Raw genomic sequence first — 22,789 nt, 5'->3', positions numbered from 1 at the left:
GATGCAAAAACAAATAAGCGGCAATGTAACAAAAAATTCGGGAATCGTATAAACGTTGTTGTTGCTATTTGAAAAAGTCTTTGATTTTTATTGCATACTTTCGTGTGTTTTACATTGGTATTGTAAAATCCTGTTGGGCTTGTAAAGAAATTGTGTCTGCTGCAAAGTTTATTACGCATTGAGAGCTCAATATACGATGTACTGGAAATTCAAGTTTTATTTATAAATAAATAATAAAAAAGTTAAAAACAATTTATCAACAAATAAATGGATTATATATGTGAAAAAAAATTTATTTATTTAAATTTGTGAAAAATAACAAGAAAATAAATAAATCTAATTTAATTATAACGTTCAATTATTTTTGTTAAATATAGTTTTGGAATAAAGTATTGTTGAATTTGTAAACAATTTAAATGAATAATTTTCAAATAGCAATTGAAGTAAGTTTAGTAGTAATAGTTAATTGAAAATAATTGTTTATTCACCTCTCTGAAAACAGAACTCAGAATAAATGAGTATATGGAGCACCAGGTCAACCATCTGTTTAGATTTGTTTTATTTCAAATTTGAAAAGGTAGATATAGTTGCCCTTTATTTTAACTTTATCTCATACTTACATATGAGAACTATAATGCACTATTTATAATAAAAGTTAACGTTTTATACGAGGTATTTTTTTTTAATTTATTACTATTAATTACGTACAAATTTTAATCATTTTTTATTGTTTTATTAATTAAGTATTTGTTACGTTACGATTAAGATTATTAAAATTTTCTAATGGAATAACATAAATTAACGATTATTAATTATTAATAACCAAGTATAAGTTATTTCAATAATATCACTTATTTTAATCAATTATTTTGATAATGCAAAAAATTTTATCTCTATCATTTATAGAGCCTGAGATATGTCCATTTAAAAATTGATCTAAAATACAAATTCTCAAAACTTCATGTGACCATGTTTCTAACAAAAATAAATTTAAAAATATAAGGCATTAAAAATTTTTACCAAAGAAATTTTTACCAAAAGATTTAAACAAAATACATAAAAAAATTACAAAAATTTAAAAAAAAATTTATTTTTTCATAAAAATGGTCAACAGTTTTTTAAAAACTTAATTTCGAATCACCCAACTTATTTTCAAGCATAGAAGCGTTAAATATTAGGTTAATACATATTTATGGAACTAAAAATCAATATATAATGATCCGTTCTTAAAATATTGTAAGTTTTCTAACTGCATGTTTTTTCAAAATTTTTTTGGCACCTTAAAACTTTGTTAATATTGAAAATATATATTAATATCCGTGTAGTTTTTAATACAGAAAAATAATATTTCCTTCGATATATAATATTTCGTTAGGAAATACCCCAAGCACTAAAATAAAAATAATTTATATGACACATATTGAAACGTGTTCTAAATTATTGTTCAATGTAAAGCTCTTTGTATGAAATGCACTCTTGAATTTCTTGAATTATTAATAAAATATATTATTTATAAAAGTAAATCTTTTTTTTACATACTTTTATTTTACATATTTATATTTTTATTTTAATTTTATATTTGGCATCATTTTCACTTTTTTATAGAAATATTGCTTTATTTTCCATTTATTGCAATTTTTGGAGTTAAGAAAATTTGTAATTAATATGTATACAAGACTTTGTCAATTTCAATAATTTAGTAAATTATATATTAAACTTTAATAAATTTCGTAAATAAGGCACTTCTAGCACAATATTAATATAATAAAATTATAGAAAATATGCAAACACTATTTTGAATCCAATAATGAAACTTAAAATGAATGTGGTTAATAGTGGTATTGTATCAATAATAGTAGTGGTTCGACTGCTTGAATCAAAGTTTTGATTTAAAAATCCTTTAAGTTATCTATTATTAGATATATATGCGTTAGCACATAAATTCACTACAATTTAAAAATATAGTTTGTACAGTTTTGCAATCTAACTTATCTTGTAAGTTCAATGCTTTCGAAGTCGTCAAGGATTAAAAACCCAAACTCTTAAAAATTGGAGTTATGTTTAGCTGTAGTATGTTCTGTGCCGAGAACATAATCTTCCTAATATTCATGATAGTGTCGAAAAAGATTGAATATTATCATAATCTGCCTTCCTTAGATAGTACTCGATTTGAGTTTATAGTGGCTTCTTAATGGCTTAGTGTAGGTTTTTGTTTTCTTTTTAAGTTTAAAATAATTTTAGCATTAATTACCTTATAGATTTATAATATCTTTGACTGGAGAAAACCAGAATGACTGCTCCTTTTTCGCTTCGCAAATGTAGTTTTGTCATAAATATTATATTAAAATTATATCATATTTTAATCAATATCGAAATAGCGAATTCTTTTCGCTGTAGTCTATAAGCTACAGTAAGAATCCGTTTTACGTGTGGAATGCTTTTTCAAATATATATTTTGTCGTTAAACGAAATAAATGATAGAGATAAGTGAAAGAGAAGTGAGAGAGAAATGGAATATATAGTCAATTTTTTAAATTAAATTTTGCAATATATGTCGTTAAATGGTATTCATTACATTGATTATAATCTGATTTATTGCAAATATCGACATTTATCCATAAAACATTTATTCGTAAAATCAGAAAGTTTTATGTGTATAAATTTATGTACACGAAGTTGAAGGTTTTTTCTTACATAACATTTTTTATAATCATTCTATGAAAAATCGTCTGTGTTTTCTAATTTCTTTGTCGATCGCCAAAGACGAGATATCTTTTTTAGAAAAGATTAGTAAGGCACGGATCTACTCGTTATGCCAGTAGGGCGACTTTTGTTTATGAAATTCGTTAATAGTTGTTATTGATTCTAAACTTCAGCAGAACAAATTCTATAATTGCCTTGCTCCTATTCTTTAAAATAGTCGTTAGAAAAACGTTCACTCATTTCAACTTACAATAACTCCTTAATCTGTGCATTTAATTATCTTGCACTATTTTATTAGCTGATTTCGCACTTTCATCGTTATTAGCAATGACTTTTCTAGTATTAATATCTTTATTTAGTTTCGTCGGTACATTCTTTGAGACTTTTTTCATATATACCAAATTAGAGTTGGCGAATTTAGACTATATCAAAATACTGTTTTATGTTTAAACAGTGTTTAGTGGGATTGTATACATAGTTATTGTAAATCTTTTAATATTTTAAGACATATTCAAATAATATATCGAACAGAAACAAAAATATATGACGTTTGCAATATAGATTTCAATAGATCTTGTAACGAAATTTTTAAGCGTAATGAAAAATTAATTTTCGTATATTTTCAATCATTAACTTATTACCCTTGTTAGAGTCTTATTATTATTAAAAATGCTTTCGATTACTCTAAACTGTAAGCACACCTAATTCTATCGACATGTGAAATAAAATTGCCTCAGCTAACTAATAGATACAATTTTTTTTAAATACTTTTGCTCTTTTACGTAACATTACCAAAAACTTTTGATTAAATTTCAAGTAACTTTTTTTTATATATTATTAATATAATTATGTCCCTATGTCTAAATAATTTTGTTTATATTTTTAAAATAAACCAATCAAAATGCTACGATCTAATTGGTGTAAATATAAGCAATTGCAGAATATTGCCAATGCTAAAGTGAGCTTTCTTCAATTCATAAGAAATTTGATAGCATATAAATATAGTCAAATTCCATGTTATACTGTTACTCCACTTCTCGTTTACCGAGCTCATTACTTGTAATAGTGAATTCATTGTTTGTTCATTGATTAAGATTAAGTTCAGTTAAGTAGCATAAAAGAACAAAAAACTGCAATGAAAATGCAAAAAATATGTACAAAAAAAATTTACAAATTTGCAGCAAAAACTATGTTGTTTTGTGTACAATAGAAGTTTGTAAAAAAACATTTATTTAAATAAATAGTGGAAATTAGTAAAAGATTTAAGTGAATTATTGAAAATTAAAATTTTGTGAGCTAGTCATTGATATCAAACGATGATATCAATGTTTGTAGGATGCATTGATTAGAAAGAAACTCAATTAAGGAATCAGAGAAGCCAATTATTGATTAGCAATGTAACTATTTGTATGCAGTACATATTAATAAAAAAGTATATTTTTTTATATGGTATATTTTATTCAGGCATAAAATTATTATAAATGCCTGATTTAATTGCTCTTGTACATAATGTTGAAAATATTATTTATTTTATTTTATTTATGTTTTATTTATTATTTATTTATTTTAATTTATTTTAATTCTACCTCACATCGATAAATTTTAATGACTGTATGTTCATATAGTTATATTATTACTTCATATTTTAATAAAATATGCTTGTGAATATGAATAATATATTATTACGTGTGTATGAATAATTTAAATTAATAATATTAAATATATAATGTTCTGATTATATCAATTTTTTCATATTTGTATATTTATTTTTTTAATGTTAATTTAAATTATCATTGAAAATTGAATATGAATAATATAATATATTATTATAGGTTTGTAAATCATAATATTATCAATGTCATGTATATAAAATTTCTAATTAGATTAATTTATTTATACTTATATGTTTACTTTATAATAATTTTAATAGTCAAGTAAAAAATAATTTAAATAAATTTTAAATTAAAGTTTGATTCAAATTTACATAAATATATTTTTAAAATAAATTTTTGTTGTATTTAAAGTATGTCTTAAACGTTTTTTTTTTTTATTGTTTTATGTCTACAACTGGTTAAAGTTTTCTTCATAAAGAAAAAAAACTTTTATTTATGCTCGCATATAATCGGCCGTAATTCAACACAGCCACAGCCTCAAAATTCAGAAATTCAACAAATCTTTTGATAGGGAAACTGAGAGTGGGTGAATAAAAGCAAATAGTATAGAAAAAAAATTTTAGGTCTAAAAATAAACTGAGAGTATGCAATAAAAAGGAGAGGAAATAACAAAAGAAAAACGAAAACAAAAAACAACAATAATATTGTAGTTAAACTAAATTAGAGGAGTCGTATACGACTAACTATTATACCCGATTTGAGTCAACGGACATTCAAAAAAAATGTAATTGCTATTCTGGTCTATACATAAAGGACAAATATAGGGAAAAATAAAGAAAAGAAAAATAAAACTTGAACCAAAATATAAAGAAAAAAATATGTAGAAAAGAAAAAAATTAAAAGAAAGAACAGGAAGAAGGAATTAAAAAATTTAGGAGGAAGAAATTAAATAATTGTTTTGCTTAAGTGGCAAGTTCAGATGAAATTAAGACCCAAAATATATAAATAATAAGAAAAAGATACAAAAAAAAGATGCAATAAAAAAAGAAGAAAAAATAATATATATATAAAACGATACAAATAAAAATTATAGACCAATTTATATGACATTATTGAGCGAACGGAAATTCGTCAAAAAAAACCCGGAAATTTATACTTTATCGATAACAAATGCTTGATAAATATTATTTTCTTCAAGTGGCCTCAAAATCTGATCAGCTATTGACGACTAATAACCCACTAATAACTTATAATAAAAATGTTTAATATTAAATTGTAAAAATAAGTTAAGAAACCTGTAACAAAAACTGATAAATTAATAGTGATAAAAATAAAAACTTAGTAATAATATAAATTATATTACCAACGAAAAAATATAAAAATATATGTATATATATATCAAAAATCGTTAATTTAATATAATATTAATGATGACAATTAAGTAAACAAAATAGTTTTCTAAATAATTTTTTAAAATTTAGAAAAAATATCATAGAAAATTTCGACCCAATTGAACAGCAAATTTTCATACAATTGTCTTTTTTAATTTGAAATTGAATTCTGTTAAAAAAAACATATTAAATTACAAAGAATTTTTTTGAATTTAATATTTGAATTTTTACTAAGCTTGTCTGTATCTCTAGCGCACGAACGATTGTCATAGTTCAAGAATGTGAACCTACGAAATTCCCACTTGTTCTTCACTTTCTCCGTTGACGCTCGCTGGTAAAATACCGCACTTCGAAAAATCAAGCGTATGTGCTTTTGATAACCGTAAATGTGAGACATTGTAGCATGATTTGGGCATGCTATAGCACAATTTCTTTAATTGAAAATCCAAAACGACGGTGTTAACTTAGCACAAAATATAGGATCGTTTTGTAAAATTCGTATTACCAAGACTATAATCGTTTTATATGACATATATGAAAACAGCACTACTTTTTGATAATCGAAAATGGCGTTGCACACTTTGCACCCAAAAAAGGACCTCTTCGTAAAATCATTATTTTAGGGACTAAATTTTTTAATACGCCATATGACATCACATATTGACAATATAATTTTTTCTTAAACAATATATATTTTTCTTAAAAATCGAAAATGGCTATCCTTTGCACCAAAAAAAAACCTACTTGTAAAATGCTTAGCTTTAGAAATATAATCGTTTTTAATAATTTTGTTTGAATATAAAAAATTCTATTGCTAACTTCATAAACATTCTGGTCTAAATGAAATTACAATTTTATTATCAATTTAAAAAATAAAGTTAATAAAAATTGGTAATTAACTGTATTTGTGCAAGCGCTTCTTGCTTTCTTCTTTCATTTTATGGAGTTTAGGTACTTTTGTTTTTAACCATTGGCAGAATATTAGTTTTGTCATGAAGCTTTAAAGGTTCAGTTTGAGCTCATTTTTAAGCATTCACATAGCTATTATATATAATTAGATAAACAGCCAGATCTCTTTCACTACAACGAATATTTCATTCGAACTGAGGCATAACTTTTAAAGCCCTTGTCACTAAATCCTATCCGTTTTGTTAGAACGTTCTATGGTTCGATATATTTTCGTTATCCATATTAAGCAGTTATTCACATTAAGCTGTAATCCTCATTAAGCTGTAATCCACATAAAGGTGTTAACTACATAAAGGCTTATCTACATATACGTGTCTTCCATATTACGTGTCTACCATATTATCCACACAACAAGATGTTATCTACATTAAGGTGTAATTCACATTAAGGTCGACCACATTAAGATAAACTTTGAACAATAGTGCGTTGCGGTTTTCTACTCCAAAAATTTAGACTTAATGCCTTAAAGATTGAATTTGTCATGGACAACTTTTTTTTTTAAAACAAAGTTTTAAATATATCAACTTATTCAAACTTAAAGAGCTGTCACCAGTTTTAAAGTTATGGCAGTTTGTAGTTGTTTACAGTTTAATTGAGTCTTTTTTTATTTTAAAACTCTGAATCAATAGGAAATTATTTGTATAATTTTATTTTGAAACAAAGTTCACATTTTTTTGAAATTTTAATTAGAAAAAAGTGTTTTTAGTTTGTGATAAATGTTCTTTACAAAAAAAATAAAATATAATAGACTAGAAATCTTGCAAAACCTATAATATATTAATAATAATTAATAGCTAATATAATTAATAACTATTACTATAATATTATTATATGTAGTAATATTTCGTTAAACATTTTTTTTTGAAAAATCGAAAAAATTTGTTAGTGTAATTTAAGTTCTCTATATATTATACAATACATTATTATTACTGAATAGTTTAATATAATAAAACCATAAACCTTAAAACATATATTCTTAATTTTTAAATTGTAGTTTAATATTTATAGCATTATTAATTATTATCCATTTCTATGTATTTATATTCTCTTTTTAACTTACAGAATCGAATGCCAAATAAAATTTAAGTAAAATAAATATACATATATGTGTATATGTATATATATTCCACAAAGAAAAAATTAGCCTAAATGTTGACTTAATACTTGCCTCTTTCATACACTTTCACAACTATGATGCAGGTTGTGTAAATAGAAAAAATTTATACTAAAAATAAAGACACAATCTAAATTTTTGTTCTGTAATGCCGTGCTGTCATAATAACACACTAAAACCATAACAAAACAATTATAACAATAATAATAAAAACAACCAGAACATCGCAGTTTACAACATCACAGTTATTAAGACAAATTATTCTAAACAATAGAGCAACTTGAAAACGACTAACTACAAAGGAAACTAGGGTAAAAACTACTAAATCTACTGAATCATATTTAATTAAGGTGAGTTAATTTGCACAATTGTTATGCACGAAACGTTCTTGAACTAATTTGTTTATATATAATCTTCTCGTAAAGTGAAATCATTATGAGAAACCTAAGGATTAAAAAATGATTTTCTTTTGTCACTTATTTAAAAATTAAGTCACTGTTAAATTATTTAAGTAAATAATTCATATTTAATTAAAATACACAAAAGTTTAAATTGTTGGAAAAAGACGTCTAAGGCAAAAATATTTATCTATTTATTCGTAGTCAATGTACTGTAGACACATTATTCAAATCTATTAAAATAAAAATTTTTTTAATAAGCGATTAAAAATTTAATTTTTAATTTTAACCCATTATTGCCAGAGATCCAGAACGGGTTGCAGATTTTAGTTCAGCAGCTCTAAATTAATTTAATGCCATTGAAAAATCAAAAAAGAAAATTTAATCTTGTATAATGTGATTTTCAGACATATACGTACAACTAAATAAATATGCTAAAGAGTAACATTGGGCAGTTATATATTATTTAGGGCAAATCAAAGGTCAATGACGTATTTTGGATTTTTCAGAAGCGATGGATTCATTAAGCAATTGATTTACAGTTGTTCAAAATATATTGATAAATTAGCAACCTTACAAGAAAAGTGAATATGTAAAATAAAATAATATATGCAACTGTCAGAAGCAGTAAACGAAAATGTAAAGTACCAAACATAGTGTACTGTCTTGTACACTACACGAACACTACACTAAATAAAGTTCGAAACACTTCAAAAAAATTTAAGCATTTGTGTTTATTAACACAAGCTCTTAAATTATAGTGTACTGTTTCCAAAATCTCATTTCAAATTTTGAATGTTCTCTTTAGTGTTCTTTTCACGAAGGTAATGAACTTTTGTAACGATCATTTTTCGAAAATAGTGTATTTTTGTGTTTATAGAGCAAAACGATTTGTTTTGTTTTTAATGTGTATTGTTGTATAGATAGTAAGAAAATTTTAAAAGTAGTTTCGTAGTTTCTTCAATGGAGTTTCTATAATATTTTATGGAAATGTTTCTACATATTTTTTAGGTCGGATTAGGATCAATAAAAACTATTAATTGCTGAAAGTATTTATGTGTATTTTGTTGGAAATGAAAACATTTTTCTTTATTTTAGAAACAATTATTTTAATCCAAGTATTACCAATAATTTTTACAGTTCTACTTTCAAGTTGACATTACGACAGTGAAATGTCAGGACAGTGTGAAATGATCAAAAATTGTCAATTTTTTTTGGTCTTTAAAAAGCGTGTGTGTTTGTTGACTTCGATTTATATAGTATAACCAAATAATTTTTACGTTCGTATGATCATATTTTTCAATTTCTTGCTTCGATGACATTAATTGCTAACAGTAAAAATTTATTGAACCATTTCACCCTGTGATAAATGTTGAAATTAGCAATAATAGTAATTATCATCATTGCCTGTCTTTAATTGGTTCCATTTATATAGATAAGTACAGAAATTTAAGCCATATAACTTTTCTTAATTAGTTTGTGACAGATTTAATTATTAAACTACAATTTATCAGCTGTTTTAACATTGAAAAGATTCTCATCATTAATTTTGCGAGAACTAAGTATAAGTTGATTATTATTATTATTAAAGAGTAGACGTGAAAATTGCCCAACTTATTAACTTTTATCAAGTATAACTTGATTAAAGTTCGTTCTTGGTGCCATTATATAGCACTCTTGCTTTATTTATCTTTCGTCGATATTCGTGTTAGTAGTAAGCACTTTATTTTTGCTTATTCTATTAACTACAATTATATATAATTAATTGCGATTTACTATAAATATAGTCTCACAATTTTTGCAATTAATTAGAGTGACAGCAACATAAATGCAATAAAGTACTTTAACCATTTTTTAATTTTCTTTTTAATATTATTGGTTGTTAAAATTCCAAATTATTTTGCATTTTTTTATTTAACATTAAAACACAATATAAATTAGAATTCATTTTAATTAAGTCATTGGGTTTTTACAATAAATTGTTAATACATGTAACGCATATCGTTGCTAATAAGCTAATTCGATTCTCATTTGAAACTCTAAGGTACTTAAGTTTAGTATAGAACGCTTGTGAGGATATAGTGAAAAGGTTTACTTTAATATGGTAAATGATTAAATAAAAAAGTAATTTAAAGGCTTTCGTAGTTGTTTTTATTATTAATATTAAAGTCAAGCATTAAAGTGCGACGAAACGCCAGTCACGATTTATTAAAACAGTTCCTAAAGGCTTTAACCTATTTATTATAATATATTTGTATAAACTTTACATTACTAAATATATATAATAATGTCTAGCGGAAGAGCTGCCTTGAAAAAAGATATCTGTTATTATTTTATATTAAAATTTTGAGACAAACTATATTTCAGACAGTAGATTTCTATAGAATACTTTAACCATACTTAGAATTATAAATCATAAATCATATTATATGTTAATATATTAGCATCATATGTTTATCATAGCTTTATATTTCTAGTGCTGTTACCTAAAATACTAAACTACTAAAATTATACTAAAATACAATATTATTGTTATAAATAATTAATTATCAATTAATAAATTAAGCTTATAACTTTAAGTGGAAACAAGTACATAACTGTACATCGTTACTGTGCAAATTCCAACAGAATATACATTAGTTAGTAACAACTCAGACATATTTCCCGAGACATTTTATAGTTATTAATCGTTACGAGAAAGTCTGGTTAATACTTTTTGCTTATTCAAATAGATGATATGTTACAAGCTGTAAATAGGTGCAATCCACGTCTTGTTATAATATAATTTCCTATCTAAAATTCAATGAAAACATATCCAAACAAAGATATTGATGAACAGTGTATTAAATCCTATATTCACTCATTCGCATATATCTGCGTACACCCCAAAAAAATTTTAAAATCAATCTCTCAACTCAAATTGTTCGACCATTTATTAATATTTTTAATCAATTCTTTTTTTAAAGCATAACTATAATTTATTGTCTTCAATGATATATTTTTTCCAAAATTTTTTAAAAATGTCTTTTATTTCATTTTTAATTTTAAAATTAACACTACAAAAATGATACACTCAAAAGTCTGCGTACAGCTGGTTGAATTTACATGGAATGCAAGATTTTGCGATTACCGTTAGGTTATTTTTTCGTCGATTTTACATATGTTGTCTAAGCAATTAGTATTGCACTGTTAAACTGAGTTTTTTCATCACATTTCGGAGAATTACAGTATGGAGAGTAAAGGAAAAAAAATTTCTTTTAAGGAGTGAAAAATAATCATAAAACCATTCTTAGATGGGAAATCTTATAAAGAAATTGGTGCGTTAGTTGAAAGAACCCACTCCTCCATCCAAAAAGTAATTAATAATCACATTACATAAAAAAGGAGTCGCCCGTAAGAAATCAATGATTTCAGAAGTCAATAGGCAAAAGCGCTTAACTTTTGTTAATGAATTTATTTAAAAACCCCTAAACTTCTGGAATCAAGTCATATTTTCCGACGAAATTAAATTCTGCATGTTTCGAATCAAGGGCAAAGTTTTGATATAGAGGAAAAGCGGAGCAGCCCTACATAAGTTTGGGCTGCTTTATAATGTTAAATATCTGCTGCGAACACCTTAAAAAAAGAATTGATAAAAAATATTAATAAATGGCCGAACGATTTGAGTTGCAAGATTGATTTTAAAATTTTTTGGGGAGTACGCCGATATATGCGAGTGAGTGTATATCTAATATATATATGCTATATATATAAATTTTATATACTAGATTTTAACTGATTTTATTAGTATTATAACAAAATACTTTTATACTCACTTTTAATACCTTTTTTTTAATAATTTTAGTACTTTTTGTTGTTTGAATAATTAATAAAATTAAGAAATTATTAATAATTATTTTTAGTTTACTTTGTGAATTAAAATCTCACAATAAATTTAAAAAAATTGTACTACGGAAATAATATGTAGTGATTATTGTGTTTAGTATGTACTATCTGTTTCTATAATTCAAGCAGAGAACTTTATTTAAATATGTGTGTGTTCAAGAACTCTACATTTTTTTCAATTGCTTATATTATATATATCTATAAAAATTTCGCTAAATAAATAAACATATCTGTGCGTAGGATTGGATAAATCACAAAGTTGTGAAACTCTAACCTAATCAATTTCGTTTTTCTACACTGTTCTGTGATATGATTTTTACCTTATAAGTGTGGATAAGTGTTAGGTTATATCAATTACTATTACTATTCATGCATTTCTATTCAATACGTAAATTGATAAGTTCAGCGTTTCGGCTACTTCGGTGTATTTGATAACTACCACCATATATGCGTGTCTTAATATCTCTTTCAACAGTAGATAGGAGATCCTCTCGTTTATGATACTATATTTCCTGAAATTGTGTTCAAGTTGTCTGCCATTAGTCACCATCTATAACTACTAATTTTCTTAATTTTCTAAATTCCCTATACAAATTTCTTCAAGAGTTACAAAGTAGATTTTGAATTTACAGTATAGCCAAGTGCTGTCAGGGTGTAAAGTCGAGAGTGTGGTAATAACGAACCACCTCGGTTATTTTTAAACGAAACTATATCTATGCGAGGTGGTTGAGGGCAGCAACAGCAATTTCGTGAGTCCACATAATGAATATATTAACAATGTACAAAATTTTGTGAGAAATCTATATTATTTTAATCTGCATGTAGTGAGAATAGTAAGTTTGATACACCAGACTTTGAGCAGCAACCGTGTCCCACTTCCTTATTTTAAAAACTGGACCGCATCTCAATATTTGCATTGATAGCGATCTTGTTGAATACACAGAATTATATTTCAATTAAAATTTTTGACCTGTTTGTTGAAGTTGTACGTTTTCTCTTAATTTGAAATTTGATTTGATGTCTATATTAAAATCATGTTCTCAAAAATTTGAAATATATCAAATTTTTTTCATTATCTCATCGATTTGATTATCTTGTAATCAATGGACTATAGATCTTCGATTGTTTATAAGACTTGCATTTTAGGGACTTGTTATTGATATAACAAGTAAAATGGTGATATATTTTTTGAACATACTATAAATAAATTATTCAGTATAGGTTATCTACACATACAGTTTATTCATCAGTTTAAAAAGCATTAAAAATTGCTTTCAATTCAACCATTAAAAAGCAATTCTGCGTTTCATTCACACGTTATCAATTACGTTAAGTGCACTGTCAGTGTGAAATTAACACTCCGATTATTTGACAATAATATTTTTATATTAATATAAAAATTTGTTTTGATAAAATATATTTTTCAATTGTTAAAATTTTTCAATGCCAAGAAATTTGTATAAGCGTTGACAAATAATGCTGTTTATTATAATGCACCCAAAAATTTATAAATAAAAATTAAAATTTTTATGAAGTATAATTTCTCTTAATAAGAAAATATTCAGATTTAATATAGTTTATTGTACAGCAACAAATAAATGCACCATCACACAGACTGGTACTCGTTCCCAGTGAATATATTTTTGAATGCAAGCAAATTTTCTTGGCACTTAGTCGATGTTTATGAATATAAATTTGTTTGTTTAGAATACAAAATCGCAAATCTGCAAGTGCAAATACGGGGGAAATACGAAAGTCATTCCACGGTCATAATAATTTGATGTGAAAAGGAATTTTACATGCCGATAAATAATTTAATTAATTTTGTTAAGAAATGAATGTATAGAAATATATTAAGAACTTAATTTATACAAAAGAAATAATTTTCAATTTAGGTACATTTATAAAAAATTCTATAAAAAGATATAAATTACAGTTTAAATAATTTTATAAATGCCAACACAATAAGTTCACTATTAGTTGAAGTACCAAATAAAATTAATTTAATTAAACACTTGGGAGTATTATATACGACATAAAAGGAAAATAAAATGTTTTTAAATAAATGTTTCCATAAAACTCACCAGTAGAAACTACTATTTAACCCTATTACATATCTCAAGTATATAAAACGTGCTTGTCCACGTTGAAGTGTGCTTGTTAGTACAAAAAGGGTAGGCAAATAAAATTTAAAAATAGTTGAGAAAAGAAATTAAAAATATGCTTTTATGCAATTTATTCGCCTCTTGAGTGCAACTAACATTTTACATGAGAAACGTACTTTGACATTTTGAAAATTGAAAATCACTCAATAGCAACAAAAGTACAACATACCTAGCTTCTATGCAATCCTAGAATTGCAGCCTTCGAAACTATTTTCATAAGGAAAATGAGTCCACGTGGACAAAGTACATTGACTGCTCGTCGGTATATCAGTGTCGAGTGCAAGTAAAAGTGTGATCAATATGAACGATACATTGTCCTGTATTTGACTATGTACCTATGTGAGTTTCTATAATATATTAATTCATATCAGTAATATTCAAGATCTTTTACGTCAGACACTATTGTAGAAATAGTTAATAAACTTTAGTATTAAGAATAAAAATTTGAAAAAATAAATAAATTATGGGATTTGAAATTTTTTTACATGATGCGTTTGTTAATAGCTCCAACGAAGTTAATAGCATTATCAGTGCCTTGGTACATCCGCACAAACGACCTTAGAATAGACCCGATCAAAAAATATATAAGGGACAGAGCCCTGAAGTTATATGCGAAACTTGACAGGCTATCCTAGTTACCACTATTTAATCTTAGAGTAATCACTCTCCACACGGGGAGGTACGCAGATCTTAGATCAATCACTGAATAATCGTGAAGCTTATGGGCAATACATAAATTAGTCAATAAGGTGGGTGGGACCCTCTAGTACCCCCAGCTATCAAAGAGTAAAAGTGTGCAGTTGCGCTGACTCGAAAAAAGGATCAACATCAACAAATCTTTAAAAAAAATTCAAAGTATAACAATGTCCCAACATTAATATTTTATAGATTATTTTCATATCATATAAATATATAAATATCCATATAAATAAAATTCATATAAATATCATAGCCACTTGAAATCGTGTTACTTCAAGCACATACATCTCATTAAAATGGTAGCGTTGATTAAAATATTTCGGCAGCTAACCTGCATTGGAGGTTAATTCGATTTTATTAAAGACGAATGTTTCCCTGTAGTTATAAGAATGGACCAGCTTTTAAGCTAATTCTGTTTTATTTTTATAGAATTTATGTTTGGAGACAACCAAAGTAATAATACGAAATTAAATTGTAAAGCTGTTCTAACAATTGTAATTTTTTCTTGGAAATAGAATATATAATTCGAGTATATCTGAAAAAAATTATTTACATCAACTTGGCATAATTCGTTTAATGTGAAATTTGTGATAGTGTAATTTGCTTGAAAGGTGAAGGTAAATGAAACAACTATTTAATTTCATATTATTGTAATTTTCAATATCAAAATTATAGAAAACAATTATTTTACTGAATTATATTGGTTTATACAAAATATTACTAATACTTTTGAATGTAAACTAGCACTTATGTGCTGTATTACATCACTGAAACAATAAACCATTATTTCACAAAAAGTGTTTTTTATTCATTTAATTTGATCGAATATACTAATTTATTATATGTTTCTATATATAATATGTTTCTATATTATAAGGATTTATAAAAATCTGAAAATAATATTCTAGTGGTTGATATATTTCTAAATATTTAACTACTATTATTTGAAATTATCAAATAATACACTTGAAAATTATTTTGTTTATAGTACAGTTGCAATAAATAAAATTTATTTCCTATAAACAAAGGATTTACAAATGTCAATTAATTGCAGAAGGTGAACAGGATACAAAACAATCAGTGAAATTGAAAGCGAAAAACAGTTGATTCATTTCTCATCTCTAATAAATGAAATAGTTTTATGACGTTTCCAAAGATACTTGCAGACCATTGAAATATTTTTAATATTAGTAAAATAATTTTATTTGTAAAAATAGAGAATAATTGTATTATTTATTTATGTTATAAAATAGCTCAGACTTTTCATGAATCTTGTGATAGACTATGAGTTTTGTCTCCAAATATGGAAGAATGCTAAGATTTGTATATTTTGGTTTTCCTTTTTATTTTATTTTCGGCGTTGATTTTTAATCTTTCGTTGTACAATTTTACATTTGGTATTTTTGCTGATCGATCATTGTTGACATTAAGCACAGATAATTTTATCAATAGCAATAGTGATGTTTTAAAGCACCACTCAAATATTACAAAACTAAAATATTAATTTCTAATATAATAGGGGTACTTATCTAAGCATATAAATTTATCAAATGTATAATTTTATGCGTTAATGAACACAGTTATATAAACGCATTTAGTAAAATATTTGTGTAAATTTAATAATCTGCTGTATAATAGCACTATTTATATCAGCAATAATTATGATAGCACAAAATGCAATGCTCAGCAGCGTAATTTTTTAGCCAATATTGATGCAATTTTAAATATTTGTGAAAACTTTATTGATCAGCTATGTCGCTATGAATAAATTATTAAATAAAATATCTGAATTAAGAAAGAAGTCCCAACTATAAAGTATTTACAAAGATATTTTTGTAAATGATTTATTTGTGTTGGAATGCAACTCTTTATTGACCACAGATAAATTTATACGATATAAATTTATTCGATAAAATGTTCGTGTAAATTTATCAAGTTTGTGTAAACTATTTTTCATACAAAATTTGGCACTACATTCATAAAGCAGATAAACTTATACGTTTGTAAGGTTTATACGGCATTAAGCAGTTTAGATGAGTACCCCTTTGAATACATCAACTCAAATACTTTCTGTTGTTAGTTTCTTTGTTTATAACTATAAACATTGATATATATTAATCGACTGTCAAATATATACAGAAATTTCAAACGGCCGTACTAATAAATTATAATCAGATGTTAGTGCAGTAAACCTAAAGATAGTATATTGTAGAACATTTTGGAAACTAGTTATCGTATAATACTAAATACATATACATAAATACATATACATTTTTCTTACTGTTGTAGATAAAAAATTATATATAGGTTGAAGTGATATTCATGGGAGCCACAAAATATGACCAAATGTGCTACCAGGGACTTTGTCTAAACTCTAACTGATATTTAATATAACTAGTTGTTTATATTTTTAGATACTAGTACAGAACCACTAGTACTGTCTATATTGACAGTTGTACGAAACATAGAAAATTAAATTGATGCCTCTATATAGCGACAACAATTTATATTTTATTACACTAATTTGTAATTGAATCTGTTTTCAATCCACAATGAAACTCTATTAAACTTCACTCTGTTCCTAAAAACAATTAAAAAGCTTTTACCAAAAAACATTTTACTAATATTTATTTAATATATCATAAAAAAATAATCAAATTTGTAAAAGCTTCAGAGAAACCATTCTTTTCATACTCTACTCGTTCCTTTGGTAATCCCTTTTTGAATAAGACTATCAGTACTAGCAGAAGTTGTGTCAGCAGTACTTTAAATGCATTATACTATAGTTGCAGTTGTATACTTCAGCTTTTAGAAATTTTAAAAGCGCATTTAAAATTTAATTAAAAACTTATGTTGCACAGTTGTGCACAACACCAACGACAAAACCATAAGCAACAAAGTTGATACGGAAACTTTATACTTCTATGCGTAGTAAAGTTTTAGTTCGCAGTGAAAATATGAAAACCAAGTTTATAGTCCATCATAATGGCAGGAAGGCTGCAATTATATTTAAATGCATTTTAGCTGCTAAAAGGAACGCAAGTAACTATAGCACAACTATAGTCGCAACGACATCGCACTAAGACACAACTAAGAGGCGAAATAATACAATAAAAAAGTTCGTTAACTAAAATGTCAAAATACAATTGCGTTCACATTGCTGCCAACTTAATTCAATCGCCCATAAACTGTGAGCGTAAATATGTCACTCATACGCCGTTGTGTGCTGCATTTTGAGTAGCTCGCAATAAAAACTTTTTCAATTTATTTTCCGTAAATATTTTGTCGTGGAAATCAGCTTATCAACTGGCAACTGGCAACTGGCAACTGCAAATTTTCATTTATTTATTTATTTGTAATGCTTTTTGTTTTTGTTTTTTTGCTTTTTTTGCTTTTTGTTGAGATTTTGTTGAGTTTGTCTTATTTTCAATTTAACTTAAGTGTTCATTCGTTTTTATGAAGCGTCACATAATTTACATAAATTTGAGTAAGTTTTAAAGATTCCTTTGCTGTGTGTTAATATGCAGTGAAGTAGCTTAAAATTTTATGCACGCACATGTACGCATCGATAAAATTATGCGTTAAACTGTTAAAAAGTAAGTACGGAGAAAGCGAGGAATGCGTAAATTAATAAATGAGCATAATATGTTTAATTTGAAAGGTGTTTGAGTCTCAAATAAACTTTGAGTTTTCCTTGCGCCAAAGAAAAAAAGATACAAATGTGGTGCCACCATAAAAGTTAACTGAAGAAAATTTGATCATTTCGGAAGTTAACTTGATTCAAATTTTTTTCTTCTTTTAAAGAAATGGTTATATATTATAATCTATATATTTCTATACATTTTCCTAACATTTTAATGGTTTGAAGTTATTTTATTCAAAAATTTTAAAAAAATACACGGTATAAAAAATATATTTGGAATATACCTACATTCATTTTAAAGATTATATAAATTCTATTAATTACACTTTATATCTATCTTCAAGATAGGAATGAAAAATGTACTTTTTATTAAAGAGCTTTGACACCGCTATCATCTTCATGGCAGTAAATACTGGGTTCTTACCTATGATAGTGAAAGCAATACAAATTATAACAATTGTTACTTGCTAGAAGAAAAGTAAACTATTTTTCACTTTTTCTGTTTATTCCTTTTTCATTAAAACCAGAAGATAACCAAAATTAACATTTATGTTCAGTGTGGTTTGGCAAATAACTACAGATAAATACATATTTACCTAGTAAATATAAAGTTGATAAAAACTATAACATATATAATGAAAATATTGGGATTCTGGTAGCCTGTAAAACGAATCATAATCCAAATTTAAAGGCTGCAACATTTGAAGTAAATCCAAGTAATTGGACAGTCAAAATAAACATTAATCGCTGATTACTTATTCAAAAACAATTTCTCATTCCATCGGATACCGAAGAATTCATCTATCCGAAACTTTTGTCTGATTATATGAAGAATTAGAAAGAATATGTGAATGAAGAAAAAGGGACAATCACTTTGACCGAATCACACAATGTTTTTATAATCTAAGTCAAATGACATTGGAATATAGAGGAAAACCATAAAACTGATGAACTCTCAAGGAAAGGTACTATCATGTAAGGTGAATATGTAGTACATGACTAAATATGGTTTAAAGACTTATTTGCATAAAATATAATCAAATAGTGAATTCTAAATAGAAAGTCTTGCAAACTGTAATATTAGTAAGTTATTATAGCCTGAAACAGTGTTCATGTTTTTTTAACGTGATTATCTGTATCAGGAGAATTACCATTAATGCCCCCATAGGAATTTCAAAGGATTCCGTTGATACCTATTGAAGCTGTACTTTTGTATATAGTTTACTTCTTGGAAGAGAGCAAGGCCTATTACCTTGTATTAACAAGGTATTAATTAATACAGTCATTTTACTTGAGGCTTTTAAGCAAAGCCAACACGATACTCCCATTAAAGAGAAAAACCTTAATTATGAACCTCACCAATGTGATTTTAGATTAACACTGCTGGTCGGATGCCACAGTATCGAGTGATGTCTGCCTCTTGTATCAGTACCAATAATCATTCTTTACCTCTAGAAAGAACAGGAATACCTCTGGGCTAATACAAGGCATTACTGATTCCATTGGGAGTAAAAACTATAAAATTTTACATTATTTACTGACAGCTGCATTAATCAGAAGAAAAGTAAACGACTTATGTATATATATATTATATGAATAACTATGTCTTACTTATCAGAAGAAGAGGATAGCTGAAATTTACATGAATGTTCATTTTTGTTTAAAATTTATGGAATAAGACACTTTATTTTTTCAAAATAATTATTTTTTTGTTTAATATATAATTAAAGAAATGCTTGCTTTTACTGATTATGTCCTTATTTAATTTCCGTTTATTATCAATTGAAACTTTCTACAACGAAATACTTAAGTATATTGCTTAAGTGTTTTTTATACGTTGCTTGAGGAATATTTAAGTGCTTACACTGAGTAAAATATACATCAAAATAATATTATACTTAGGGCGAAATTTTATGTTGACTTTAAAGGATACATAATAAATAAATAGATTAGATTACGGAAGGATGCTGAAGTAAGAGTATTGTAAAGTACTCCACGTTATGTGTATGAGACTATGAAAATTAAATAAAATAATTATTTTAAAAATAAAATAATTAAATATTTAAAATTAAAATCAAATATGACACCTGATATTATTGCGCGAATATAGGTAAGGAAGATTAAATTGATTATATTTATAAAGACAAAATGATACTTGCAATTAACAATATATTATTTATATTTTAATTATGTACAAATGTCATTCATTACTGTGTTAATGTATACTACGTAGATAGGTTTATATGTTCATTAGAAACTTGCAGTAAATAAGTTAACTAAATAAAATAAACAAAAATAGGCAAGCTCAAAGATTAACTTTCAATTCGTTGAACTTGTGTTTCCAAATAAAGCTGTAGTTTATAAGCTCGTTCTAATTTAAAGCACGGCAAGTGCTTTGGTTGGTGTCACTAATTAAAATAAAAAAAAAAATAAGTGACAATAAAACCTGGAACTTGAGCATTGAAAGTTTGTGCAGCCTTGGCTTCTTGTGGATAAAGACGATTAGTCATCGCTTCTAATTTGACAGGCACGAGTTCTAAGCCTGGCACTTGCAGTCCAAACAAATTATATACGGACTATAAACTAATTAAATAAAAATTCGATTATTTCCAAAGACCACTGATGAAGAGTACTTGGCAATACTCGAAACAGCGTTGTATGGTCAGCCAAATTTCAATAAATTAAATAAAAAACTTTTGTCTTTGCCTTTCTTTGCTATTCGAATCGGTCTAACTTTTAAATAGTTTCTTTCGTCATAAAAAGACACGCCATTATCGGCAAGAAAAAATTTACCTTAAATAAAATAAATTCAAATAATTTATACAATATTTTATATATTGGAAAATTATTTTATAAATTTATTGTATAACAAAAAAATTTTGTATTATATTAATTTAACATAATATTCATTAAAATATAAATAATATCTAAATCAGTTGTATGTCCACATAATTTTTTTTTTTTAAAGTTGTATAATATTTAATGAGTATATCTTTCATCTGATTACATGTAACTGTTTATTATAAAATCAAAATTTTCAGTAAAGACTTATAGAAATACAGGACTGCAACCATAATAAACATTTTGTTCCAGACTCAGGAACAAAACTTTGTTACAACAAAGTAAAACACTTTTGGTCATTTCTATTGAAGAAAACCGTATAAATACACAATTCCATTTAATTCTTTATTTTATATTAAAAAAATTCAGAACAATATATTAAGGAAATTACTTTCATATATGTTAGTATTTTACTATAAGTGTTACATATAAAACAGCATTTTTTTGTGCTATTTTGCAGCACCAAAATAACTAACGATAATCGTACTTGTGAGAATATTTTATTCACTTTATTTACTTAAAAGTTATTGAACTTCCTTTATGTTTTTTAAAATACTGTTCTTATAAGTCTCAGAAATCGATAAATGTTATCTTTAAATTGAGCGATTAATAAAAGAATTAACTAATGTAGTCCAATTAGTTAGGAAAGATGACTGAAGAACAATAAATTGTGTACTAAACAATAACTTAACTCGTTTTGAAATAAAATTTGTTATTGTGTCACTATCCATCTCTGCTGGTATTCACTATATATCAATAAATTAATAAAAAATGTATATTTTAAATTTAAGAAGCATATTTGTTCAATTATAGGATATAACTATCTAATAGCGAGTACAGTTTCGACATTAACGTAGTAATCTAGATTTCTGAAAATATTATTGAAAATAAAAAATTAGATGGTTTAATCCCCATCATTTGAGTGAAGTACCATACCTAATAAAGATGAATTTTAGATTAAATTTTATAGTAACTTCTTGATAGCATTTGTATTGTTTTTAAGTACCATTGTACTTTTATTAAAATATTTCGCATATAATAATATTACGAGATAAATTGCCACTGTAGCAATTGTGTGCATTACATGTTAAGCATGTATACGTACCTATATAGGCTCTGTTCTCATCGACGAAGAAAGAAAAAAAAACATTGACTATCAGGTGAAGCTATTGGCATGCTATTATTATTCTTCCTGTTTAGCTTTTTTTATTTAAGTTTATTTAGTTTTCTTAATAAGACCATTAAGATTTTTGAAGACTAATTGAATATCTGTAAATGTTATTGGATTAATTATTAATAATAAAGCTATAATAATAATAAAGCTAAAATCATGTTATCATGATTACATATATGTTTTGCAAAGCTTTT

General features: G+C 25.6%; 1 protein-coding gene across 19 annotated transcripts in view; it reads left to right on the top strand.

Moving 5' to 3' along the window:
• Positions 1–22,789, top strand: part of LOC119682923 (glutamate-gated chloride channel) — a 74,767-nt gene that overhangs the window by 386 nt on the left and 51,592 nt on the right. For 17 of the 19 annotated variants that reach the window (XM_038096481.1, XM_038096480.1, XM_038096473.1 and 14 more), the window contains exon 2: positions 7,739–8,140. The exons of the other annotated variants lie outside the window; for them this stretch is intronic. The gene's annotated coding sequence lies outside the window, so the exon portion shown is untranslated. The remainder of the gene's footprint in view (positions 1–7,738; positions 8,141–22,789) is intronic. 19 annotated transcript variants of the gene reach the window in all.

The sequence above is a fragment of the Teleopsis dalmanni genome, chromosome 2, assembly GCF_002237135.1.
Source record: "Teleopsis dalmanni isolate 2A chromosome 2, ASM223713v2, whole genome shotgun sequence".
In the NCBI taxonomy this organism is placed as follows: domain Eukaryota; kingdom Metazoa; phylum Arthropoda; class Insecta; order Diptera; family Diopsidae; genus Teleopsis; species Teleopsis dalmanni.
The sequence above is the reverse complement of the archived record's forward strand: the minus strand, read 5'-3'. Positions and strand labels throughout refer to the sequence as shown.